We start from the raw sequence: 25,628 nt of genomic DNA, 5'->3' as shown, positions 1-25,628 counted from the left end.
TTTCATGAAGTGGAAATCATGCCTGACAAATTTATTAGAATTCTTTGAGAAGGCAACAAGCAGGATAGATAAAGGGGAACCAGTAGATATTTGGATTTCCAAAAGGTGTTTGATAAGATACCACACATAAGGCTATTTCATAAATAAGAGCCCATGGCGTTAGGTGTAGTATATTAGCATGGATAGAGGATTGTCTAACTAATAGAAGACAGAGAGTTGAGACAAGGGGGGCATTTTCAGGATGGCAACCTGTAACTAGTGGAGTGCCACAGGGATCAGTGCTGGGGCCATAATTATTTACAATACATATTAATGATTTAGATGAGGGAAGTGAATGTACTATCACCAAGTTTGTGGATGACACAAAAATAGGTGGGAAGGCAAGTGGTGAGGATGATACAAAGAGTCTACAGCGGGATATAGACAGGTTAAGTCAGTGGGCAAAAGCATGGCAGATGGAATATAATGTGGGGAAGTGTGAAGTTAGGCACTTTGGCAGGAAGGATAGAGGAGCCAGATATTATTGAAATGGAGAAAGACTGCAGAAAGCTGCAGCTCTGAGGGATTTGGGGTCCTCGTGCATGAATCACAAAAAGCTAACATACAGGTTCAGCAGGTAATAGGTAAGATAAATGGAATGTTGGCCTTTATTTCAAAGGGAATGGAGTATAAAAATAGGGGAATCTTGCTAAAACTGCACTGGTTATTAACTACACTAGGTATTAGTTAGACCACACCTTGAATACTGTGAACAGTTTTGGTCCACTTATCTAAGGAAAGATATACTGGCTTTGGAGGCAGTCCAGAGAAGGTTCACTAGGTTGATCCTGGGTATGGAAGAATTTTCTTATGAGGAGAGGCTGAGAATGTTCTTGATTGGTAAGGGGATCAAAGGTTACGGGGAGAAGGTGGGAGAATGAGGTTGAGAAACTTATCAGCCATGATTGAATGGTGGAGCAGACTCGATGGGCCGAATGGCCTAATTTTTGCTCCTATGTCTTATGGTCTTATGGTTGGGCCTGTATTCACTGGAGTTTAGAAGAATGAAAGGCAACCTTATTGAAACACATAAGATTCTTAAGGGGATGCTGAAAAACTGAAACAAAAACAAAAATAGCTGGACAAACAGCATCTGTGGAGGGGAATCCAGTTAATGTTTAGAGTCCGTACGATTCTTCATCAGAAGATTCTTAGGGGGCTTGGCAGGGTAGATGCTGAGAGGTTGTTTCCCCTTGTTGGAGAACCTAGGACCAGAGGGCATAATCTCAAAGTAAGATGCTGCCCATTTAAGACAGAGATGAGGAGGAATTTCTTCTCTCAGAAGGCACTCAACTTAAGGAATTCTTTATTGCAGAGGGCTGTAGAAGCTGGGTCATTAAAGTATACTCAAGGCTGAGATAGACAGATTTTTAATCAGTAAGGGAATCAAGGGTTATGGTGAAAAGACAGGAAAGTGGAATTGAGGATTATCAGTTCAGCCATGATCTCATTGATTGGCGAAGCAGGCTTGGTGGGCCGAATGGCCTACTTCTGCTCCAATATCTTATGGTCTTATGATCTGACGGTGTTAAAGGCAAGGTTGCTACCACTGGGCCATGGCTGACTCCACCAGCAACTGCCTAAACCTCACTACTCAGCCAACTACCATCAGAACGTTTCCTCCATGTCATCAGCAACCAGTCCATAGGTAGCTGACAGGATAGAGTTTGACAGGGAGATACAAAGGATGAGATTGGGAGGGGACTGTCCATTTAAGAGTTCAAGTCCCTGATTTGAGGAAGAAGGACACAGATTGTCATAGTGCGAAAGGTCATTTGGTCCATCTTAATTCATCAATCCAGGAGAGTCCAACTTGCTTTCACATTACAGCAACCAATTGTTTCTAAACAATTTCATCTTTGAAATGAGACATTAAACCGAGGCTCCATCTGCCCTCTCAGGTGGACGTTAAGGATCCCGTGGCGCTAACTTGAAAAAGAGCAGGGGAGTTCTCTCCGCTGTCCTGGCCAATATTTATCCCTCAACCAGTATCACCAAACCAGGATGAACGGGTCATTATCACATTGCTGTTCTTGGAATCTTGCTGTGCACAAATTGGCTGCTGCAGTTCCTACATTCCTCCTTCGAAAGTATCTCATTGGCTGTAAAGTGCTTCGGGATGCCCTGAGGGTGTGAAAGGCAGAAGGTCGTTCTTTCTGTTTACTGCTGCATGTGGATGACCATTTCACAATTTCTCACTTTGTTTGCGAAGGTGAATTTCCTGATGCAGGTTCTATAACTACATTTCTCTTGATTGATCTTGTGCCACTAGTTCTGCTCCTGCAATTTTTTTAGCTTTATTCATCTAGTGGCAGAATGTGACTATTGCTAGCAAGGCCAGCAATTATCAAATGTCTTCTATTAGGTTATGGCTGATCTCAATCCATTTACTTTCCTTTGCTCCATAATCCTTTGATCCTTATCAGACAAAAATGTACCCATATTGGTTTTGACAGCTCCAGTTGTGGCCCCAGTGTCGATAACTTGCTGAGGAGAGAGTTCCAGGTTCCTGTTACTCTTGATTTTGCTCCTGAATGGTTTCCTTCTAATTTTAAGATTATGTTGTCTTATTCTAGATTCCTGAACAGGCAAAAATAGTTTCTCTGTGGCTATGAAAGCAAATCCTTTTAACATTTCAAACGCCTCATTCAGATTACCCTTCAATCTTCTATGCTAAAGGGAATACAAGTCATGTTTACATGACCAGTCCTCATAATCTAACCCTATAATTCGGGTGAATCTGTGCTTTACTCCCAATGTGGCCAATATCTCCTTCCTGAGGTGCAATGCCAAAAACTGATTATAGATATAGGGCCTGACTAACATTTTATACAACTGTAGAATAACCTCCCTTTGTTTTCCAGTTTGCTTGAGATGAAGGCCAACATTCCATTAGTCTTTTTGATTGATTTTTTGGTACCTCTCTACTAGTTTTTAATGATTTGTGTACTTAGACTGTCAAATCTCTCTGCTCCTCCACAGTCTCTCATTTCTCAGCATTTAAAAAATATTCTGGTTTATCTTCATTGGGTCTAAATTAGATGACCTCACACATTGAACTTAATTTGCCTTAGTTTTGCCTATTCACTTAAATCTATCGATGTCCCTTTGAAAATTCCCACTCCGACCTACACTACTTACTGTCTATCTATCTGTTGCGTTGGATTTCTGAACCCATATTATTTATGTATATCATGCCCTGAGAAAAAACATTCAGTATCCATCCTGTGCCCTCCCCACCACCCTGACATAACCCCTCTATCAAGTACTCACTACTTTCTTACCATTCAACTAGTTTTTTATTCAATCTGAACATGTATCTGGAACCGCCACAGCTTTGTATATTTAATTAAGAGCCTTTCATGTGGAACTTTATCAAAAGCCTTTTGGAAACCGAGGCCCACTAAGTCACAATGCTTAGTATATCTTGCTTGGGTGGACACTGACTCAATGACGCCAAAGGAAGTTGGTCAGGCAGAATCTTTCCCTTCTAAATGCACAAAGATTGATGATCATTAGGATTGAAACAAAGCAGAAATCAGCTGTTCTAATTATTATTTACTCCTGGATGTGCAGGAAGCGTCCTGGCATATGAATAGATTGTCCAGGGTATACATTGCAGAAATGCAGCATCAAAGTGGGATAGCGCCTCAAAAAAAGGCTGTGGACAGGTACTTCAAAAATTCATTATACAGGCAGCAGAATGGAAGCAACCGTCTTTCTATTACTTCCCTTCCAGAACCCCTTGCTGAGGGGTTTATAACTGGTCCACCCTATCCTGACCCTGTTCCCACTCAACGCTGGTTTATGTCCCTCCTCTCTGCCACCCATGCTCAGATTTTGGGGGGGTGGGGTGGGTGGGGAGAGGAGGGGAAGGGAGGACGAAAGAGGAGGAGAAGCAAAGGGCCAGGTCGGGAAAGGTAAGGGGCCTTTGAGAGCTGTTCCAGGGCTTGAGTAGATGAAACCACTTTATTGCTTTTAAGGTTAAGTTGAAGCTGCTGTTGTTCAGAGGAAGGGCTAAATCAAGGCTGTCTCTGTTTGTGGCTTAGGTAGATGGTTAAAAACCCTGTGTCATGATTCAAGGAGATCTGCCACTGTGCATGGCAGACAATGCACTTCCAAGTAATTCACTTTGGCACGTTCCTAAGTGACGTCATAACAACTATAAATATATACAAAGGCCTGAATTTTGCGCTCGTTGGGCGGGCGTGCAGTCAGTGGGACTGAGAGCAGACGGGAAATGGGCCCCCGACAGCGCTTTCACGCTGGCTGGACAATTAACGACCAATCAGCGTGAAACGTGCGCTGAGAAAGGCTCAGGACTGCCGGCGGAGGGCGGGAAGAGGGCGGGCGCTGATGTCACTGCAGGTGCTGGTGGGCACTCCCACTGAGCTCCCTGAAGGCAGACAGACGCCCCGGGGAGCTGCAGACCTCCAACAGAAACAACGAAACAATAAATACTTTTTAAATTCATTCACGGGATATAGGCTTCACTGGCTGGGCCAGCATTTATTGCCCATCCCTAATTGCCCCTTGAGAAGGTGGGGGTGAGCTGCCTTCTTGAACTGCTGCAGTCCCTGTGGTGTAGGTACACCCACAATGCTGTTAGGGAGGGAGTTCCAGGATTTTGACCCAGCGACAGTGAAGGAACGGCCGATACATTTCCAAGTCAGGATGCTGCAAAATAAGTCCATGCAGCACAATCAAGCATCTGAAAGCACACCTCATAAAAAATCAGTCCCTGGATACCTCTTTTTATTTTATTTTATCCCCACGGAGATTTCATCCCTCCCTGGATTGAGGTTTGAGCCAATTGTACCCTCTGCCAAGTGTAAACGTGGACCGGTCACGAAAAATCGCTTTCAAGTGCCTCTTTCAAACCAGGGTTACCGCCTCAGGCCGATGACCTTGCTTCAGCACTGGAAAAATGGAGAGAGGGAGGATGCTTTTAAACAGCTCCTCCCAGGAATTGATTTCAGGTTTTCAGCATCTGCAGTGTTTGGCTTTTGCTCTAAATTTGCAAACTGCCCAAGTGGTTGCACTAACCACTTCTTAAATCAGCTTTCGTACCTCAGTGGGCCCATGTTTCAAGGTTGATGCTACGCTGCTCTCTCTGAACTCTGATTGAAACCTGACTGCAACCATGTGTAACTGCAAAGCTTCACAGAGAATTGCACCTTGACTTTCCCCAGTGCCTTAATCACTGTATCTGAACAGTATTGGTCAGAAGGCAGCCCCCATAAACTTGAAGTCATTCAAAAAACTCTGCCGCCCATCTCCTAACTCACACCAACTCCTGTCCCCCTATCACCCCTGTGCTCGCTGAAGCAACAACCCGATTTTAAAACTCTCCTCCTTGTTTTCAATTCCCTCCATGGTCTCACCCCTCCCTATCTCTAATCTCCTCCAGGCCAACAAGCCTCCAATTACGACCCCTTGAGCATTGCCGATTTTGATGTCTCCGCCATGGGTGGCTGTTCCTTCAGCTGCCTAAGTCCTGACCTCTGGAATTCCCTCCCCGAACCTCTCTGTTCATCTGCCTCACTTACCTCCTTTAAAATCCACCTCTTTGACCAAGCCAAAGGTCATCTGGCCAAATATCTCCTCCTGTGGCCCGGAGCCATATTTTGTTTTATAAATGCCTCGGTGAAATGCCTTGGCCTGTATCATTACAGTAAAGGCCCTATATATAATTCCCAGGTTGTTTTCACTTCCCACCACGTGCTATGTCAACAGATGTCAGCCAGGGGGCAGGAGAAACATCAGTTTTGGCCTCAGTGCTTTGGAAGGGGGGAAAAAAAAAATCATCTCCTGCTGGCTCTCTGTCAACCCTGACTGGAAACCACAGTGAGGTGCTCGCTGGATCTCAGTAGTTGCACTCTTGCCACCGCAACCACCCCCCCACCCCGAGTCAGAAGGTTGCCAGTTCAAGTCCCGCTCCAGAGGCTTGGGGGAGAATTTGGCACGCAGCCATTTTATATGGGCAGGGGAGGCCAATTGAGACCCCCCCCCTCAGCGTGAGGTGCACCCAGAAGTGCTCAGCACTCCCTGTGCGGGCGGGCGGGCGGAGGGGGGGGATGTGGGGAAGAGTTGGGGCCTGTGCCCGAGAAAGCACAGAAACCTCCCTGAGGCACGGAGCTACCCCAGGGAGATTCATTTTATTGTGAAAAATGGAGAAAAAAAAGAATTAAAAGCATTACTCAGACATGTCCTCTCGTGTGGCAGTGTCGCACAGGCTGGGACATGTTTATGTATTTCGGTAAAAAGCTTCATTTAATTTACGAAGCCTTCATAAAACCACATCCCGCCCGTGGATGAGGTTTCATGAGAAATGCGAAGGCCGCCTGGGCTCTTTGTCTGTCCCCCCCGCCGACCTTAAAGTTGGACCAGGCGGCTCTGACAATGATTTCAATTGGTTATTAAATGGCCTTTGGCAGTTCGGCAGGAGCACAGCCGACTCCGGCGTGCGCCCGTCGAACTGAAGATCGGAATGATGGGTGGTGGTGTCGGGACACACGCCCAACGTCACCGAGCGTCATTTTACGGGTCGGTGAGTAGGCCCCACAACCACTCGCCGACCGGAAGATTCAGACCTTGAGCACCAAAACCAGATTGACACACCGAGTGCAGGACTGAGGGAATGCTGTAAAGTCAGAAGGGCCAGTTTCTGGATGTGACTTTAAAGAGGGGCCCTTCCCTGACCCCTCAGGTGGATGTACAAGATCCCAAGGCACTATTTCAAGGAAGACCTGCATTTATATAGCATCTTCTACAACCTCAGGGCATCTCAAAACACTTTATGGCCAGTCAAGTATTTGCTGAAATGTAGTCACTGTTGAAATGTACTATGAGGACCAGCTTGCGCACAGCAAGCTCCCACTAATAGCAGTAGTAATGAGCAGATAATCTGTTTTTTAAATTATGTCGATTGAGAGATAAATATTGATTAGAAGAATAGGATCAAGAACGAAGGGGCACAGATTTAAAGTAATTGGTTAAAGAAGCAAAAGTGACATGAGGAAAACCCTTTTTCACACAGCGAGTGGTTAAGGTCTAGAATGCGCTGCCTGAGAATGTGACGGAGGAAGATTCAATCGAGTCATTCCAAAGGGAATTAGACTGTTATCTGAAAAGGAAGAATGTGCAGAGTTACGGGGAGAAGGTGGGAGAAGAGCACTAATGAATTGCTCATTCGGAGAGCCGGTGCAGACACAATGGGCTGAATGGCCTCCTTCTGCACTGGAATATTTCTGTGAGTCTGGCCAGGTTACTGGGGGGTGAACTCCCCTGATTTTCTTCAAATGGTGCCTTGGGATATTATACACCCCGCTGTGAGAGCAGGTGGCAGCTTCAGGTTAATACTTCATTCAAAAGACAGTACCCCTGACGGAGTACTGCACTCCCTCAGTATACTGCACCAGAGCAGCAGCCTAAAATATTGTGCTCAAGTCTATGAGGTGAGACTTGAACCTGTGACCTTCTGGTTCAGGGACAAAAGTGACTTTTAAAAATTTATTCATTCATGGGATGTGGGTGTCGCTGGCTGGACCAGTATTTAGTTGCCCTTGAGAAGGTGGTGGTGAGCTGCCTTCTTGAACCGCTGCAGTCCATGTGGTGTAGGTACACCCACAGTGCTGTTAGGAAGGGAATTCGAGGATTTTGACCCAGTGACAGTGGAGGAACAGTGATATATTTCCAAGTCAGGATGGTGAGTGACTTAGAGGGGAACTTCCAGGTGGTGGTGTTCCCATCTATCTGCTGCCCTTCTCCTTCTAGGTGGTAGATGTCATGGGCTTGGAAGATGCTGTCTAAGGAGCCTTTGTGAGTTTATGCAGTGCATCTTGTAGATGCTACACGCTGCTGCTACTGTGTATCAGTGGTGGAGGGAGTGAATGTTTGTGGATGTGGTGCCAATCAAGCAGGCTGCTTTGTCCTGGATGGTGTTGAGCTTCTTGAGTGTTGTGGGAGCTGCACTCATCCAGGCAAGTGGAGAGTATTCCATCGCACTCCTGACTTGTGCCTTGTAGATGGTGGACAGGCCATGTGGATTCAGGAGGTGAGTTACCGTCTGCAGAATTCCCAGCCACTGACCTGCTCTTGTAGCCATAGTATTTATATAGCTAGTCCAGTTCAGTTTCTGGTCAATGGTAACCCCCAGGATTTTGATAGTGGGGAATTCAGTGATGGTAATGCCATTGAACATCACGGGGAGATGGTTAGATTCTCTCTTGTTGGAGATGGTCAGTGCCTGGCACTTATGTGGCACCAATGTTACTTGTCACTTGTCAGCCCAAGCCTGGATATTGTTCAGGTCTTGCTACATTTGGACATGGACTGCTTCAGTATCTGAGGAGTCACAAATGATGCTGAACATTGTGCAATCATCAGCAAACATCCCCACTTCTGACCTTATGACGGAAGGAAGGTCATTGATGAAGCAGCTGAAGATGGTTGGGCCAAGGACCCTACCCTGAGGAACCCCTGTAGTGATGTCCTGGAGCTGAGATGACTGACCTTCAACAACCACAACCATCTTCCTTTGTGCTAGGTATGACTCCAACCAGGGGAGATTTTCTCCCCTCATTCCCACTGACTCCAGTTTTGCTAGGGCTCCTTGATACCACACTCAGTCAAATACAGCCTTGATGTCGAGGGCAGTCACTCTCACCTCACCTCTTAAGTTCAATTCTTTTGTTCAAGTTTGGACTGAGGCTGTAACCTGTTCATTGTGGGATGGAGAAACTCTGTCTATCGCGTGTTGCTTCTGCTGTTTGACACACAAGTAGTCCTGTGTTGTAGCTTCACCAGGTTGACACCTCATTTTTAGGTGTGCCTGGTGCTGCTCCTGGCATGCCCTCCTGCACTCTTCATTGAACCAGGGTTGATCCCCTGGCTTGATGGTAATGGTAGAGTGGGGGATATGCTGGGCCATGAGGTTACAGATTGTGTTCGAGTATAATTCTGCTGCTGCTGATGGCCCACAGCACCTCATGGATGCCCAGTCTTGAGTTGCTAGATCTGTTCAAAATCTATTCCATTTAGCACGGTGGTAGTGCCACACAACACAATGGAGGGTATCCTCAATGTGAAGGTGAGACTTTGTCTCCACAATGTCTGTGCTGTGGTCACTCCTACCGACATTGTCATGGACAGATGCATCTGTGACAGGCAGGTTGGTGAGGATGAGGTCAAGTATGTTTTTCCCTCTTGTTGGTTTCCTCACCACCTGCCACAGACCCAGTCTAGCAGCTACGTCATTTAGGAATTGGCCAATTTGGTCAGTAGTGGTGCTACCGAGCCACTCTTGGTGATGGGCAATGAAGTCCCCCACCCAGAGTACATTTTGCGCCCTTGCCACTCTCAGTACTTCGTCCAAGTGATGTTCAACATGGAGCAGCACTGATTCTTCAACTGAGGCTCGGGGTGGGGAAGGTTTCCTTGCCGTGCTTAACCTGATACCATGAAACTTCCTGGTGTCTGGAGACAATGTTGAGGCCTCTCAGGGAAACCCCCTCCCTCCCACTGCACCTCCACCTCTGCTGGGTCTGTCCTGCTGGTGGGACAGGACATACCCAGGGATGGTGATGGTGGTGCCGGGAACATTATCTGTAAGGTATGATTCCATGAGGATGACTATGTCAACCTGTTGCTTGATTAGTCTGTGAGTCAGCTCTCCCAATTTTGGCCCTAGCCCCCAGATGTTAATAAGGTGGGCTTTGCAGGGTTGACAGGGCTGAGTTTGCTGTTGTCGTTTCTGATGCCTGGGTCAATGCCAGTTGGTCCGTCCAGTTTCATTCCTTTTAGTCTTCGCAGTGGTTTAATACAACTGAGTAGATTGCTCGACCATTGCACAGGGTAGTTAAGAGTCAACCACATTGCTGTGAGTCTGGAGTCACATGTAGGCCAGACTAGGTGAGGTTGGCAGATTTCCTTCCCTAAAGGGCACGAGTATTCCAGATCGACAATGATTTCATGGTCAACATTACTGAGACAAGCTGCTAATTCTGAAATTTATTAACTGAATTTAAATTCCAGCAGCTGCCATGTGGGATTTGAACCCATGCCCTCCAGATTATGAGCCTGGCTCTTTGGATGACCTGTCCAGAGACATTACCATGACCTTAGAGCCTCCTGCTATCCACTGGGCATGGCTGGCACAAGAGCAGGCATGTTTTCCGTATTATCCTGGGCCAATATTTGTCCCTCAAATTCACTAAATCAGATTATCTAGACATCAGCTTGGCTGCTGCGATTCCTACATTACAAAGTGACACATTTCAAAAGTACCTGAACAGTTGCAGGTGCTTTCAGGTGTCATGAAAGATGTTATATAAATTCAGGATTTTAAAATTACTCATTCATGGGATGTGGGTGTCGCTGGCTGGGCCAGAATTTATTGCTCGTCCCTAATTGCCCTTGAGAAGGTGGTGATGGTCTTGAACCGCTGCAGTCCATGTGGCGTAGGTACACCCACAGTGCTGCTAGGGAGGGAGTTCCAGGATTTTGACCCAGCGACAGTGAAGGAACGGCGGTATATTTCCAAGTCAGGATGGTGAGTGGCTTGGAGGGGAACTTCCAGGTGATGGTGTTCCCATCTATCTGCTGCCCTTGTCCTTCTAGATGGTAGCGGTTGTGGGTTTGGAAGCTGCTGTCTAAGGAGCCTTGGTGAGTTGCTGCCGTGCATCTTGTAGATGGTACACACTGCTGCTACTGTGCATTGGTGGTGGAGGGAGTGAATGTTTGTGGATGGGATGCCAATCAAGCAGGCTGCTTTGTCCTGGATGGTGTTAAGCTTCTTGAGTGTTGTGGGAGCTGCACTCATCCAGGCAAGTGGAGAGTATTCCATCACACTCCTGACTTGTGCCTTATAGATGGTGGACAGGCTTTGGGGAGTCAGGAGGTGAGTTACTCACTTCAGGATTCCTAGCTTCTGACCTGCTCTTGTAGCCACAGTATTTATATGGCTAGTCCAGCTCAGTTTCTGGTCAATGGGTAACCCCCAGGATGTTGACAGTGGGGGATTCAGTGATGGTAATGCCATTGAATGTCAAGGAACAATGGTTAGATTCTCTCTTGTTGGAGATGGTCATTGCCTGGCACTTGTGTGCTGTGAATGTTATTTGCCACTTGTCATCCCAAGCCTGGATATTGTCCAGGTCTTGCTGCATTCGGACAGGGACTGCTTCAGCTGCCCAGCCATGTGGCTACAGACTGTAGGTGGATAAAACTCTGCTGCTTCTAATGGCCCACAGTGCCATAGAAAGATGGCACTGATAGTGCTGTCATGGACAGATGCATCTGTGACAGGTAGATTGGTGAGGACGAGATTAAGTATGTTTTTCCCTCTTGTTGGTTCCCTCACCACCAGCCGCAGACCCAGTCTAGCAGCTACGTCCTTTAGGACTCAGCCAGCTCGGTCAGTAGTGGTACTACTGAGCTACTCTTGGTGATGGACATTGAAGTCCCCCACCCAGAGTACATTTTGTGCCCTTGTCACCCTCAGTGCTTCCTACAAATGGTGTTCAACATCAGCTGAGTGGGCGCGGTAGGTAATAATCAGAGGGGTTTGCTCTGAAAAAGAATCATGCGGACTCAGAATGTGAACTCTGTTTCTTTCTCCAAAGATGTTGCCAGACCTGCTGAGCTTCTCCAGCATTTTCTGTTTTTGTTTCCGTGCCCATATTTGACCTGATGCTTAATGGGGTCTGGAGTCGATGGTGAGGACTCCCAGGGCAACTCCCTTCCAACTGTACATCACTGTGCAGCCACTTCTGCTGGGTCTGTCCTGCCTGTGGGACAGGACACACCCAGGGATGGTGATGGTAGTGTCTGGGACATTGTAAGTTATAATTCCACGTGCATCACTCTGTCAGGCTGCTGCTTGACTAGTCTGTAAGACCGCTCTCCCAATTTTGGCACTGGTAGCCAGATGTTAGTCAGGAGGACTTCGCAGGATCGACTGGGCTGGTTGTGGGTTTGTTGCTTCCAGTTGGTCCGTCTGCTTTTATTCTTATTTGGCTTTTCTGTAATGGTTTCATACGACTGAAAAGGAAATCATGTTTAACCAGTTTATTGCAGCTCTTTGAAGGAGTCACATGTACCATGGATAAAGGGGAGCCTGTAGATGTGTTGTACTTGGATTTCCATAAGACATTTAATAAGGTGCCACATCAAAGATTATTGTGGAAAATAAAAGCTCATGGTGTAGGGGGTAACATATTAGCCTAGAAAGAAGATTGGCTGGCTGGCAGAAAGCAGAGTATGCATAAATGGGTCTTTGTCTGATTGACAGGATGTGACGAGGGGAGTCCCGCAGGGGTCTGTACTGGGGCCTCAACTTTTTACAATTTATATCAATGACTTAGAGGAGGGGAGCGAAGGCATAGTAGCTAAATTTGCAGGTGACGCAAAAATAGGTAGGAAAGTATGTTGTGAAGAAGCCATAAGGAGTTTACAGACAGATATAGATAAGTTGAATGAGTGGGCAAAAATCTGACAGATAGGGGAGAATTTTCTCCCCGTCGGGGGAGGGGGCGGGCGTGGTTAGACGGGAGTGGGCGCAGGCCGGGCACACAGCCAATGGGCGCTGCCATTTTACATGGGCAAGCCAATTAAGACCCGCCCGGCATGACTCACACCCGGAAGCGTTCAGTGCTCCCTATGCGGCTGGGGAGAGGAGGTTGAGTCCAGGCACAGAGCTGCCTCAGGGAGATTAGTTTGACTTTTTAAAATTTTAATAAAGAACACAAAACCTTTTAACACATGTTCCCCCATGTGACAGTGTCACATGAGCTGGGACATGTCAATGAACTTTAATAAAAACTTTCATTCAATTTATAAACACTTCATGAAGCCTCATCCCGCCCGTGGATGAGGTTTCATGATAAATGCAGAGGCCGCCTGGGCTCTTTGCCTGCCGCCCCCACCCCCCCCCCCGACAACCTTAAGGATGGACAGGCAGCTCTGTTAATTAGTTTAATTGATATTTAAATGGTCTTAATAGGCCTTTGACAGTTTGGCGGGCGTGTAGCCGACTCCAACGTGCGTCCGCTGAACTGAAAATCTGAATGACGCCGGTGACATCGGGGCACGTGTCCGACATCACCATGCGTCATTTTACACGTCGGCAAGTGGGCCCCACCCCCCTCACTGACCCCGCCCCTGCTCACTGACCCCGCCCCCACTCGCTGACCAAAAGATTCCGGCCATGGAGTATAATGTGTGAAAATATGAAATTGTTCACTTTGGCCGGAAGAGTAAAAAAGCAGAGTATTACTTAAAGAGAGAACGACTGCAGAATTCCGAGGTGCAGAGGGATCTGGGTGTTCTAGTGCATGAGTCACAAAAAGTTATTATGTGGGCACCACATGTAATTAAGAAGGCTAATGGAATGCTATCCTTTATCACGAGAGGAATTGAACATATACGTAAGGATGTTATGCTTCAGTTGTACAGGGCATTGGTGTGACTGCATCTCGAATACTGTGTGTAAGTTTCGTCTCCTTATTTAAGGAAGGATGTAAATGCATTAGAGGTGGTTCAGAGGAAGTTTATTGGATTGATATTTGGATTGAGCGGGTTGTCATATGAGGATGTGTTTGGTTAGAAGAGTGAGAGTTGACTCCTGAATAGTTTTGATGAGGTGGACATTTCCTCTTGTGGGTGAGTCCAGAACTAGGGGGCACTGTTTTAAAATTAGGGGTCGCCCTTATCGGACAGAGGTGAGGAGAAATGTTTCCTCTCAGAGGGTTGTGCGACTTTGGAACTCTCTGCTTCAGACGGCAGTGGAGGCGGGGTCACTGAATATTTTCAAGGCCGAGGTAGCTAGATTCTTGTTTGGCAAAGGAATCAAAGGTTATTGGGGGTGGGGGTTGGGGGTGGGGGGGAGTGGGGGGTGTAGTTGGGAATACAGAACTCAAAACACAAACAGATCAGCCATGATCTTATTGAATGGCAGAGCAGACTCGAGGGGCCGAATGGACAATTTCTGCCCCCGTTTTGACTGAGTGGCTTGCTAGGCCATTTAAGAGGGCAGTCAAAAATGAAGCACAGCCACATCTGCAGTCACAAGTGGACCAGACCAGTTAAGGACAGCAGTTTCCCTTCCCTAAAGGACGTTGGTGAACCAGACAGGTTTTTACAACAACTCAGTAATTTCATAATTAATTTAATTAGCATTTTATTCCAGATTTATTCATTATTGGGATTTCAGCTTATGCCTCTAGATCATTAATCTGAACCTCTAGATTTCCACTATGCTACTGGCCGCATTATTGTTCAGGATCGTAGGTTAACCTCGGTCACTGTGCCTCTTGTTTCGATAGCCCACCAACACTCGCTGCCCGGGTTACCAGGAGGCTGTCAGCCCAGGTGTTACAATGGCCCAACAAGAAGTCAATGGCCCAGGATTGGCGCTCAGCAGCAACGTGAAGGTGCCCACCACTGACTGAGAAGACAGCCTCACTGAGAGATGTAGCGATCTCAGGGGCGAGGAGCTTACCTCCCTCGCCCTGCAATTGTTTAATGGGGGTTCCCAGCATGGAGTGAGAGTGATGTCATCAGGCTGTCCAGGCATCCAATCACGTTAAAGAATTCTCAACGATAGCCAGCCAGGAAACCAAATCATTTATTAAAAATTTTACGGAATGAAATAAAGATTGGGGGATAAACATTGGGTGGAGATAGAAGTCAAAATATCATGAACAAACTTTAAAAAATAACTGTTTGAAAAAGCTAGTTTAAAAACTCGCAGTTATTTATAATGGAGACATTTAGAAACTTTCAACAAATATAAAATTATATTTTCAAGGCCAGGTTGGTTGTTCAGCAGTTATTATTGTGATTCCCATTAAAAACCTAGTTAAACCTCAATGAACAAGGCTTTTATCAGCGGTAGCTAGGTTGGTAGCACTCTCTCTTGAGTTACAAGGTTTATCAGTGGGGCTTTTTATCACTCTCTCTTGAGTTACAAGGCTCCATGTTCAAATCCCACTCCAGGACTTGAGCACCAAAATCAAGGCTAACACTCCAGTGCAATGCTGAGGTTGTGCTGCACTGTCACAGGCACCATCTTCTGGACAAGGCATTAAACTGAGGCCCGTCAACTCTCTCAGGTAGAATGAAAGACCTAAGGGAAGGAGTTTGGAGGGGAGAAGGAGTCCAGAAAGGAGGCAGAGTCTGGGGGAGGAAGGAGTCCAGGGGGAGGAAGGAATCTGGTGGGGGTGGGGGGAGTCCATGGGGAGAAAGATGTCCAGGGAGGGGAAGGAGTCCTGGGAGAGGAAGGAGTTCAGGGGGAGGAAGGAGTTGAGGGGGAGGAAGGAGTCTGGGAGGGAACACTACAGTAGTAGTAGTACACTAGTAGAACTACAACACTCTCTCAAACAAAAGCAGGGGTGTTCACCCTGGTGTCCTGGTCAGTATTTATCCCTCAACCAACATCAATAAAACAGATTATATGATCGTTATCTCATTGCTGTTTGTGGGATCTTGCTGTGTGCTAATTGGCTGCTGTGTTTTCTGCATTACGAAAGTGACTACACATCAAAAGTATTTGGTTGACTGTAAACCACTTTGGGAAGTCCTCATGTTCTGAAAGGCACTGTATAAATGCAATTTTTCTTTTTTAAAAGGTTTTTTTGATAGAGTTGTTCAAAACTATGAACGGTTTAATGGACTAGAATCAAAGAATAGTAACAGCACAGAAAGAGGCCTTTTGGCCTATCATGTCCATGCTGGCCCTCTGCATGAGTAATCCACGTAGTGCCACACCCCTGCCTTTTCCCCAGCGAGACCCTGGACTCACCTCACAGCCAAGGCTCCATCTCTGAACGCCTTCTTCAGTGACTGTTGCAGTCCCTACTGTGACCATGGCTCCTGGTGGCGCTGCTGGGATGAGAGCTCTGGCAATTTGATTGGCCAGCAGCTCTCTGAGGCGGGAGTTCTGCCGGGAATGGGGTGGAAGTCTTGCCTCAAGTCAATTAATGTCCAGATGGCTGTTAAGTAGCTATGGAGTGAGTCAGCCAAGTGTCTTGTCCCTGACTTACGTCGGGGGGGCGGGGTTAGAGGAGGCTGAGACCACAGTGTAACATTCAGCCCATAATGACTCTATGACTCTTTGGACAGATGGGTGGGTGCGTGCCCGATGATCTCCAAATTCAGCCCTACGATTTAAAGTGCGTTGGCATAGTCTAGGGACTAGAATGGAATAGTCTAAAATGAGTGAGGGTTTCAGCAGCTGCTAAGGGTCTATCCTTAGACCCTCTCCTATTTTCTCACCAACTTGTTGCCCTTGATGACATCATGTGGAACTGAACGAAATTAGTATTAATAAAGAGGTCGTACTCAAAATTTAATTGGATTGACAGTTAATAAATCCCCTGGACCTGATGAGCTACATCCCAGAGTGTTGAAGGAAGTGGCTATCGAGATAATAGATACATTGGTGGTTAAATTTCAAAATTCTATAGATTCTGGAAAGGTTCCTGCGGACAGGGAAGTAGCAAATGTTACACTGCTATTTAAGAAAGGAGGGAGAGAAGAAATGGAGAACTACAGGCCTGTTAGTTTGATGTCAGTAGTGGGGAAAATATTAGAATCTATTATAAAGGATGTGATAACTAGACACTTGGAAAATAATGATATGATTGGGCAGAGTCAACATGGATTTATGAAAGGGAAATCATGTTTGACAAAGCTGTTGGAGTTCCTTGAGGATGTTACTTGTAGCATAGATAAAGGAGAACCGGGGGATGTGGTGTATTTGGATTTTCAGAAAGCTTTTGATAAGGTGCCACGAAGGAGGTTAGTAAACAAACTGAAAGCACGTTGGACTGGGAGTAACATCCTGCCATGGATTGAGAATTGATTAACAGGCAGAAAACCGAGAGTAAGGCCAGAATTTTAGGCCCCGCAAGCGGGCACACGCCTGCCCCGCCCGGCTGCGAAATAGCGCGATATCTCACTCGGTGGGCACAGGTGGCAGTCGGAAGTGTGCCCGCCGACAATTAAGCGGGAAATCGAGCACGTTAAGGAGGCGCTTGGGTGTGAGTTTTCAGTGGCCCGTCGACCTTTGCGGTTGCTGATGGGCCAATCGGCCAGGCGGCCTTTACATTTTTGCTCAAGCCTCGACCCAGGGCGGGGTGACATTTGTGTGGGGAAATAAAATAAGAAGAGATATCTGGGGACTGTTTTTTTTTTATATATATAAGGTAAACTTTCAGGTGCTGATTCAGGTGCCGCAAGGACATATTTTGCAGCATTTTGTGTTGTTTTGTTTCTGTGGAGGTTGGCAGCTCCCCGGGGGGCCGCTGTCTGCCTTCTGGGAGCTCAGTGGAAGCACCAACCCCAAACCCACGGTGACATCAGTACCTGCCCTCTTTCTCACCCCCGCCGGCAGCGCCAAGCCATTTTCAGCACACCTTTCGTGCCGGCCGGCCGTTTATTGGCCAACCATCGTGAAATCGTGGTCAGGGGTCCATTTCCCATCTGTTCCTGGGCCCACCGATCGCGTGTGCCCGACAAGCAAAAAAAAAACCTCAGGCCTAGGGATAAACAGATCATTTTCAGGATGGCAGGCTGTTATTACTGAGACACTGCAAGGAGCAGTGCTGGGGCCTCAGCTGTTCATAATCTGTGTTAAATTAATGTTTCCAAATTTGCTGATGGCACAGGTGGGACTGTGGGTTGTGAGGAGGATACAAAGAGGCGGCAAGGGGATTTGGACAGGTTAACTGAGTGGGCAGAAACATTGCTGTTGGAGTGTAATGTGAATGAGTGTGAAGTTACCCACTCTGGTAGAAAAAACAGAAAGGCAGAGTATTTCTTAAATGGTGGGATGCTGATAAGTGTTGATGTCCAAAGGGACCTGGCTGTCCTTGTTCATGAGTCACTAAAAACTAGCATGCAGGTGCAGCAAACCATTAGGAAGGCAAATGGTATGTTGGCTTTCACTGCGAGAGGATTTGAGTACGCGAGTAAAGATATCTTGCTGCATTTGTGTGGAGCCTTGGTGAGACCTCACCTGGAGTATTGTGTATAGCTTTGGTCTCCCTATCTGAGGAAGGATGTACTTGTCGTGGAGGGGAAGTGTAACAGAGATTCGCCAGATTAATCTCCGGAACGGTGGGATTGTCTTACGAGGAGAGCTTGAGTGACTGGGCCTGTATTATCGTAGAGTTTCGAAGACTGAGGGGTCATCTCATTGAAAATTTTTACAGGGCTTTTTTTGTTATTTATTCATGGGATGTGGACATCACTGGTTAGGCCAGCATTTATTGTCCATCCCTAATTGCCCTTGAGAAGGTGGTGGGGAGCTGCCTTCTTGCAGTCCATGGGGTGTAGGTACACCCACAGTGCTGTTAGGGAGGGAGTTCCAGGATTTTGACCCAGTGACAGTGAAGGAACGGCGATATATTTCCAAGTCAGGATGGTGAGTGGCTTGGAGGAATCTTTCAGGTGGTGATGTTCCCATCTATCTGCTGCCCTTGTCCTTCTAGATGGTAGTGATCGTGGGTTTGGAAGGTGCTGTCTAAGGAGCCTTGGTGAGTTCCTGCAGTGTATCTTGTAGGCGGTACACACTGCTGCTACTGTATGTTGTTGATGGAGGCGGTGAATGTTTGTGGATGTGTTGCCAATCAAGTGGTCTGCTTTGTCCTGGATGGTGCTGAGCTTCTTGAGTGTTGTGGGAGCTGCACTCATCTAGGCCAGTGGGGAGTATTCCATCACACTCCTGACTTGTGCCTTGTAGATGGTGGACAGGCTTTGGGGAGTCAGGAGGTGAGTTTCTTGCTGCAGGATTCCTAGCCTCTGACCTGCTTTTGTAGCCACAGTGCTTTTATGGCTAGTCCAGTTCAGTTTCTGGTCAATGGGTAACCCCCAGGTTGTTGATAGAGGGGGGATTTAGCAATGGTAAAGCCATTGAATGTCAAAGGGCGATGGTTAAGTTATCTTTTGTTGGTGGTGGTCATTACCTGACACTTGTGTGGCGCGAATGTTATTTGCCACTTGTCAGCCCAAGGCTGGATATTGCCCAGGTCTTGCTGCATTTGGACATGGACTGCTTCAGTATCTGAGGAGTCGTGAATGGTGCTGAGCATTGTGCAATCATCAGTGAACATCCCCACTTCTGACCTTATGATGGAAAGAAGGTAATTGATGAAGCTGCTGAAGATGGTTGGGCCGAGGACACTACCCTGAGGAACTCCTGCAGTGATGTCCTGGAACTGAGATGACTGACCTCCAACAACCACAACCATCTTCCTTTGTGTTGGGTATGACTCCAACCAGCAGAGAGTTTACCCCCTGCTCCCCATTGACTCCAGTTTTGCTAGGGCTCCTTGATGCCACACTCAGTCAAATGCTGTCTTGATGTCAAGGGCAGTCACTCTCACCTCATCTCGGGAGTTCAGCTCTTTGGTCCATGTTTGAAGCAAGGCTATAATGAGGTCAGGAGCTGAGTGGCACTGGTGGAACCCAAACTGGGCATCAGTGAGCTGGTTATTGCTATGCAAGTACTGCTTGATAGCATTGTTGAAGACCCCTTCCATTACTTTACTGATGATGGAGTATGGAATGATGGGGTGGGTTGGATGTCCTGTTTTTTGTGTACAGGACATACCTGGACAATTTCCCACGTTTCTGTGTCCTTGCCAGTGTTGTAGTTGTACTGGAACAGCTTGGCTAGGAGCGCAGTAAGTTCTGGAGCACAAGTTTGAGTATAATTGCTGGAATATTGTCAGGGCCCATAGGCTTTGCAGTGTCCAGTGCCTTCAGCCATTTCTTGATATCATATGGAGTGAATTGAATTGGCTGAAGACTGGCATCTGTGATGCTGGGGACCTCTGGAGGAGGCTGAGATGGATCATCCACTCAGCACTTCTGGCTGAAGATTGTAGCAAATGCTTCAACCTTATCTTTTGCACTGATGTGCTGGGCTCCTCCATCATTGAGGATGGGGATATTTATGAAGCCTCCTCCTCCACTGAGTTGTTTAATTGTCCACCATCATTCACAACTGGATGTGGCAGGACCGCAGAGCTTAGATCTGATCCATTGGTTGTGGGATTGCTTAGCTATGTCTATCACTGTCTATCAAGCAGCTTATGCTGTTTGGTGTGCAAGTAGTCCTGTGCTGTAGCTTCACCAGGTTGACACCTCATTTTTAGGCATGCCTGGTGCTGTTCCTGGCATGCCCTCCTGCACTCTTCATTGAACCAGGACTGATCCCCTGGCTTGATGATAATGGTATAGCAGGGGATATTCCAGGCCATGAGGTTACAGATTGTGTTCGAGTACAATTGTGCTGCTGCTGATGGCCCACATTGAAGTCCCCCACCCTGAGCACGTTCTGTGCCCTTCCAGCCTCAGTGCCCGGTGCCCGATCCAGTTCCATTCCTTTTGGACTTGTTAGCGGATTGAGATACAACTGAGTGGCTTGCTGGGCCATTTCAGAGGGTAGTTAAGAGTCAACCACATTGCTGTGGGCTAGACCAGGGAAGGACAGCAAATTTCCTTCCCTAAAGGGTTTTTACAACAATTGACAATGGTTTCTTTGTCATTTTCGGACTTTTAATTCCAGATTTTTATTTTTATTGAATTCAGATTTCACCATCTGCCATGGTGGGATTCAAACCCAGGTCCCCAGGGCATTACCCTGGGTCTCTGGAATACCGGCCCAGTGACAATACCACTATGCCACTGCCTCCCCTCAGTGGTAGAATAATTGAATGGTAGAGCAGGCTTGATGGGCCGAATGGCCTACTCCTGCTCCTATATTCTATTTGAAAGCACAGCATCCGTTTCCATGTTTGCGCTGATGACACTCAGCTCTGCCTAACACCACCTCTCTCAACTCCTTCACTTCTGCTAAATTATCAGACTGCTTATCTGATATCCAGTACTGGACGAGTGGAATTTTCATCCAGCTAAATATGAGACGACTGAAACCATTGTCTTCGGTTCGATCCGCAAATCCATTCCCAAACAACTGACTCCACCCCTCTCTCTGGAACCAGTCTGAGGCTGAACCCTTGAAAGGAGCTTTGAACCACATATTTGCAGCATCACTAAGACTGTTTTTTACCAGCTCCATGACATCGCCAGACTTCACCCCTGTCTCAGCTCATCAGCTGCTGAAACCCTCATCCATGCCTTTGTTACCTCTGGACTCGACTATTCCAACATACTCCTGGCTGGTCTCTCACCTTTTCCCTCCCTAATCTTGAGGTCATCCAATACTCTGCTACCCATGTCCTTACTCACACCAAGTCTCATTCACCTATCACATTTCTGCTCGTTGACCTACCTTGGCTCCGGCTAACCAAGCCTTAATTTTAAAATTCTCACCTTTGCTTTCAAATGCCTCCATGGCTTCATCCTTCCCTAGCTCTATAACCTCCTCCAGATCCACAACCGTCCGAGATACCTGTGCCCCTCCACTTCTGGTGAGTAACTCACCACCTGACTCCCCAAAGCCTGTCCACCATCTACAAGGCACAAGTCAGGAGTGTGATGGAATACTCCCCACTTGTCTGGATGAGTGCAGCTCCCACAACACACAAGAAGCTTGACACCGTCCAGGGCAAAGCAACCCGCTTGATTGGCACCACATCCACAAACGGTCACTCCTTCCACCACCGACACACAGTACCATCTACAAGACGCACTGCAGGAACTCACCAAGGATCCTTAGATAGCATCTTCCAAACCCATGACTGCTACCTCCTAGAAGGACAAGGGCAGCAGACACATGGGTACACCACCACTTGGAAGTTCCCCTCCAAGTCACTCACCATCCAGACTTGGAAATATATCGCCGTTCCTTCACTGTCGCTGGGTCAACATCCTGGAACTCCCTCCCTAACAGCACTGTGGGTGTACCTACACCACATGGACTGCAGCGGTTCAAGAAGGCAGCTGACCACCACCTTCTCAAGGGCAATCCCATTGCGGTGGCTGATGGAATTTAAATTCAGGCTAATAAATCTGGAATTCAAAGCTAGTCTCAGTAATGGTCACCATGAAACTACCATCGATTTTCATATAAATCCATCTTCCTTTAGGGAAGGAAATCTGCCACTCTTACCCCGGTCTGGCCTACAGCGATGTGGTGGACTCTTAACTGCCCTCTGAAATGGCCGAGCAAGAGATGGGCAACCAATGTTGGCTTTGCCAGCGATGCCCACAAGCATCCTTGATTTTAACCACTCTCCCATGGATGGCCATGCCTTCAGCTGCCTGGGCCCTAAGCTCTGGAATTCCTCCCATCCATCTTCCCCTCGCTTTCTTTCTTGAAGACACTCATTAAAACTGACCTCTTTAACCAAGTTTCTCATTCAACAATCCAATAAAACTTCCTTATGTGGGGGGAGAGAGAGAGAGGTATTGGGGGAAGGAGAGTTGGGAGAGGGAAGGAGAGGGAGGGATCGGAATGGGTCCAAGTGAGGGGGAGTGGGTAGGAGAGAGAGTGGGGAAAGAGAGGAAGAGAGCGCCAAGGAGGGAGGGAGGGAGGAGGAGAGGGAAGGAGAGGGAGAGGTGGGATGGATGTGTGGGACAGTTGAGGGAAAGAGAGGGAGGGAGAGTAGAGGCAGGCAGGGCGGGACAGTGAGCGAGGAAGAGAGAAACGGAGAGGGAGGGAGGGGAGGGGAGAGGGAGAGGGAATGAGGAAGAGAGGGAGATGGAGTGAGGAGACAGAGGGAGGAAGAGGGAGGGGAGGGAGGGGATGGAGAGAGTGGGGAGGTGAAGAAGGAGGGAGAGGGAAGGAGGGACAGAGGGGGACCAGGAGGGAGAGAGGGGGAGCAGGAGGGAGGGTTAAGAAGGGGGAAGGAAGAGAGAGGAAGGGATAGGAAGGAGAGAGAGGAAGAGGCGGGGAGGGAAGGGGAGGGAAGGAAAGGAGAGGAAGGAATGGGTGTGGAGAGGGAGGGGAGAGGAAGGAGAGTGGATGGAGAGGGAGGACATGGAGAATGAGGGACAGGGAGGGAGGAGAGGGAGAGAGGTAAGGAAGAGAGGGGAGGGGAGGGAGAAGAGGGAACAGGGAGATGGGGGTGTGGAGAGATGTAGGGAGAGGGAGGGAAGGAAGTGGATGGAGAGGGATGGATGAAAGGGAGGGGATGGGGAAGGAGAGGGAGGGAGGGCAAGGGTAGAGAGGGAGGGGTGTATAGAGAGCTGAAAATATAATAAAAACAGAAAATGTTGGAAAATCTCAGCAGGTCTGGTAGCATCTGTGGAGAGAGAAACAGTTAATATTTCGAGTCTGTATGACTTCTTCAGACAAGGAAGGTGGGAGGGTAAGTAAGGGAGTGAGGGTATAGAAAAGGAGGGAAGGCAGGGAGAGGGGCTGAGTGCAGATAGAGGGATGGAGTGTAGGGAGGGTGGGAGATGGAGAGTGAGGGTGGGAAGAGAGACCAAGGGAGACAGAGCAGGGAATAGGATGTAAGAGAGAGGGTAGTGAGGTAGGGTAGGGAATGGATGGAGGGAAAGGAGAGTGGAGAGATGGATGGAGGGAGAGGAAGGAGGGGAGAGAGCAAGGGACAGCTGACGCAGAGAGAGAGGAGGGAGGGAGAGCCACTGGCTGAAGCACTGAGGCAGAGGCGGGAATTGAAGGCAGAGCGATGAGCAGGGGCACACTGAACTGAATGTGTGTACTCCTGGCAGCCTTTCAGGGAGAGGGTGACACAGAGAGAGAGAAAGAGAGAGAGAGTCAGAGAGAGAGAGAGAGAGATAGTGACAGAGAGTCACAGAGTGTCACAGAGAGATAGTGACAGAGATAGAGAGTCACAGAGAGAAATATAGTGACAGAGAGAGTAACAGAGGGAGTCAGAGAGATAGTCAGAGAGAGATAGAGAGATAGTGACAAAGAGATAGACAGACATAGTGAGGGAGAGAGGTAGAGAGTCACAGAGAGACAAGAGATTGACACAGAGAGAGAAATAGAGAGAGAGAGAGTGTCAGAGAGATAGTGACAGACAGAGATATATTGACAGAGAAAGAGAGATAGCGATAGACTGAGAGAGAGTTTGACAGAGAGAAAGATAGAGAGAGAGAGATTGACAGAGAGAGATAGTGACAGACAGCGAGATCGAGAGAGAGAGAGAGATAGCGATAGACTGAGAAAGATAGTGACAGACATAGTGACAGAGAGAGAGAGAGATAGCGATAGACTGAGAGAGAGATTGACAGAGAGAAAGATAGTGACAGAGAGAGAGACAGACAGAGAGAGTGACAGAGAGAGTAACAGAGTCAGAGAGAGGTAGAGAGATAGTGACAGAGAGATAGTGACCGACAGACATAGTGAGAGAGAGAGGTAGAGAGTCACAGAGACAGAGATTGACAGAGAGAGAGAGAGAGTGACAGAGAGAGAGATAGTGACAGAGAGATAGTGACAGAGAGTGACAGAGAGAGAGAGAGAGAGAGATAGCAATAGACCAAGAAAGATAGTGACAGAGAGAGAGAGAGATAGCAATAGACTGAGAGAGAGATTGACAGAGAGAAAGATAGTGACAGAGAGAGACAGAGAAAGTGACAGAGAGAGTAATAGAGTCAGAGAGGTAGTCAGAGAGATAGATAGTGACAGAGAGATAGTGACAGATAGACATAGTGAGAGAGAGAGGTAGAGAGTCACATAGAGACAGAGAGATTGACAGAGATATAGAGAGAGAGTGACAGAGAGATAGTGACAGACAGAGAGATAGTGACAGAGAGAGAGAGAGATAGCAAAAGACTGAGAGAGAGATTGACAGAAAGATAGTGACAGACAGAGAGATAGAGAGAGAGATAGCAATAGACCAAGAAAGATAGTGACAGACATAGTGACAGAGAGAGAGAGATAGTGATAGACTGAGAGAGAGATAGTGACAGAGAGAGAGAGATAGTGACAGACAGAGAGAGAGAGAGATAGTGATAGACTGAGAGAGAGATAGACAGAGAGAGAGATAGTGACAGAGAGAGAGAGATAGTGACAGACAGAGAGATAGTGACAGACAGAGAGATAGAGAGAGATAGTGATAGACCGAGAAAGTTAATGACAGACATAGTGACAGAGAGAGAGAGAGATAGTGATAGACTGAGAGAGAGATTGACAGAAAGAAAGATAGTGACAGAGACGAAGAGAGTGACAGAGAGAGTAACAGACAGAGAGATAGTGACAGACAGAGAGATAGAGAGAGAGATAGCGATAGACCGAGAAAGATAGTGACAGACATAGTGACAGAGAGAGAGAGATAGTGATAAACTGAGAGAGAGATTGACAGAAAGATATTGACAGAGAGAGAGAGACGAAGAGAGTGAGAGAGAGAGTAACAGAGTCAGAGAGGTAGTCAGAGAGAGATAGAGAGATAGTGACAGAGAGATAGTGACAGACAGACATAGTGAAAGAGAGAGGTAGAGAGTCACGGAGAGACAGAGATTGACAGAGAGATAGACAGACAGAGAGAGACAGAGAAAGAGTGACAGAGTGACAGAGAGAGTCAAAGAGCTAGAGAGTCAGAGAGAGATAGAGAGATAGTGACAGAGATAGTGACAGACAGACATAGTAAGAGAGAGGTAGAGAGAAACAGAGAGACAAAGATTGACAGAGAGAGATAGTGACAGAGAGA

General features: G+C 47.4%; 1 protein-coding gene across 1 annotated transcript in view; it reads left to right on the top strand.

The window, feature by feature from the left end:
- ddah1 (dimethylarginine dimethylaminohydrolase 1) overlaps positions 1-25,628 on the top strand; it is a 222,447-nt gene that overhangs the window by 3,642 nt on the left and 193,177 nt on the right. The gene's annotated exons all lie outside the window — the stretch shown is intronic.

The sequence above is a fragment of the Carcharodon carcharias genome, chromosome 16 (genome assembly GCF_017639515.1).
Source record: "Carcharodon carcharias isolate sCarCar2 chromosome 16, sCarCar2.pri, whole genome shotgun sequence".
Lineage (NCBI taxonomy): Eukaryota > Metazoa > Chordata > Chondrichthyes > Lamniformes > Lamnidae > Carcharodon > Carcharodon carcharias.
Note: the sequence above shows the minus strand (reverse complement) of the source record. Positions and strands in the feature narration are given on the sequence as shown.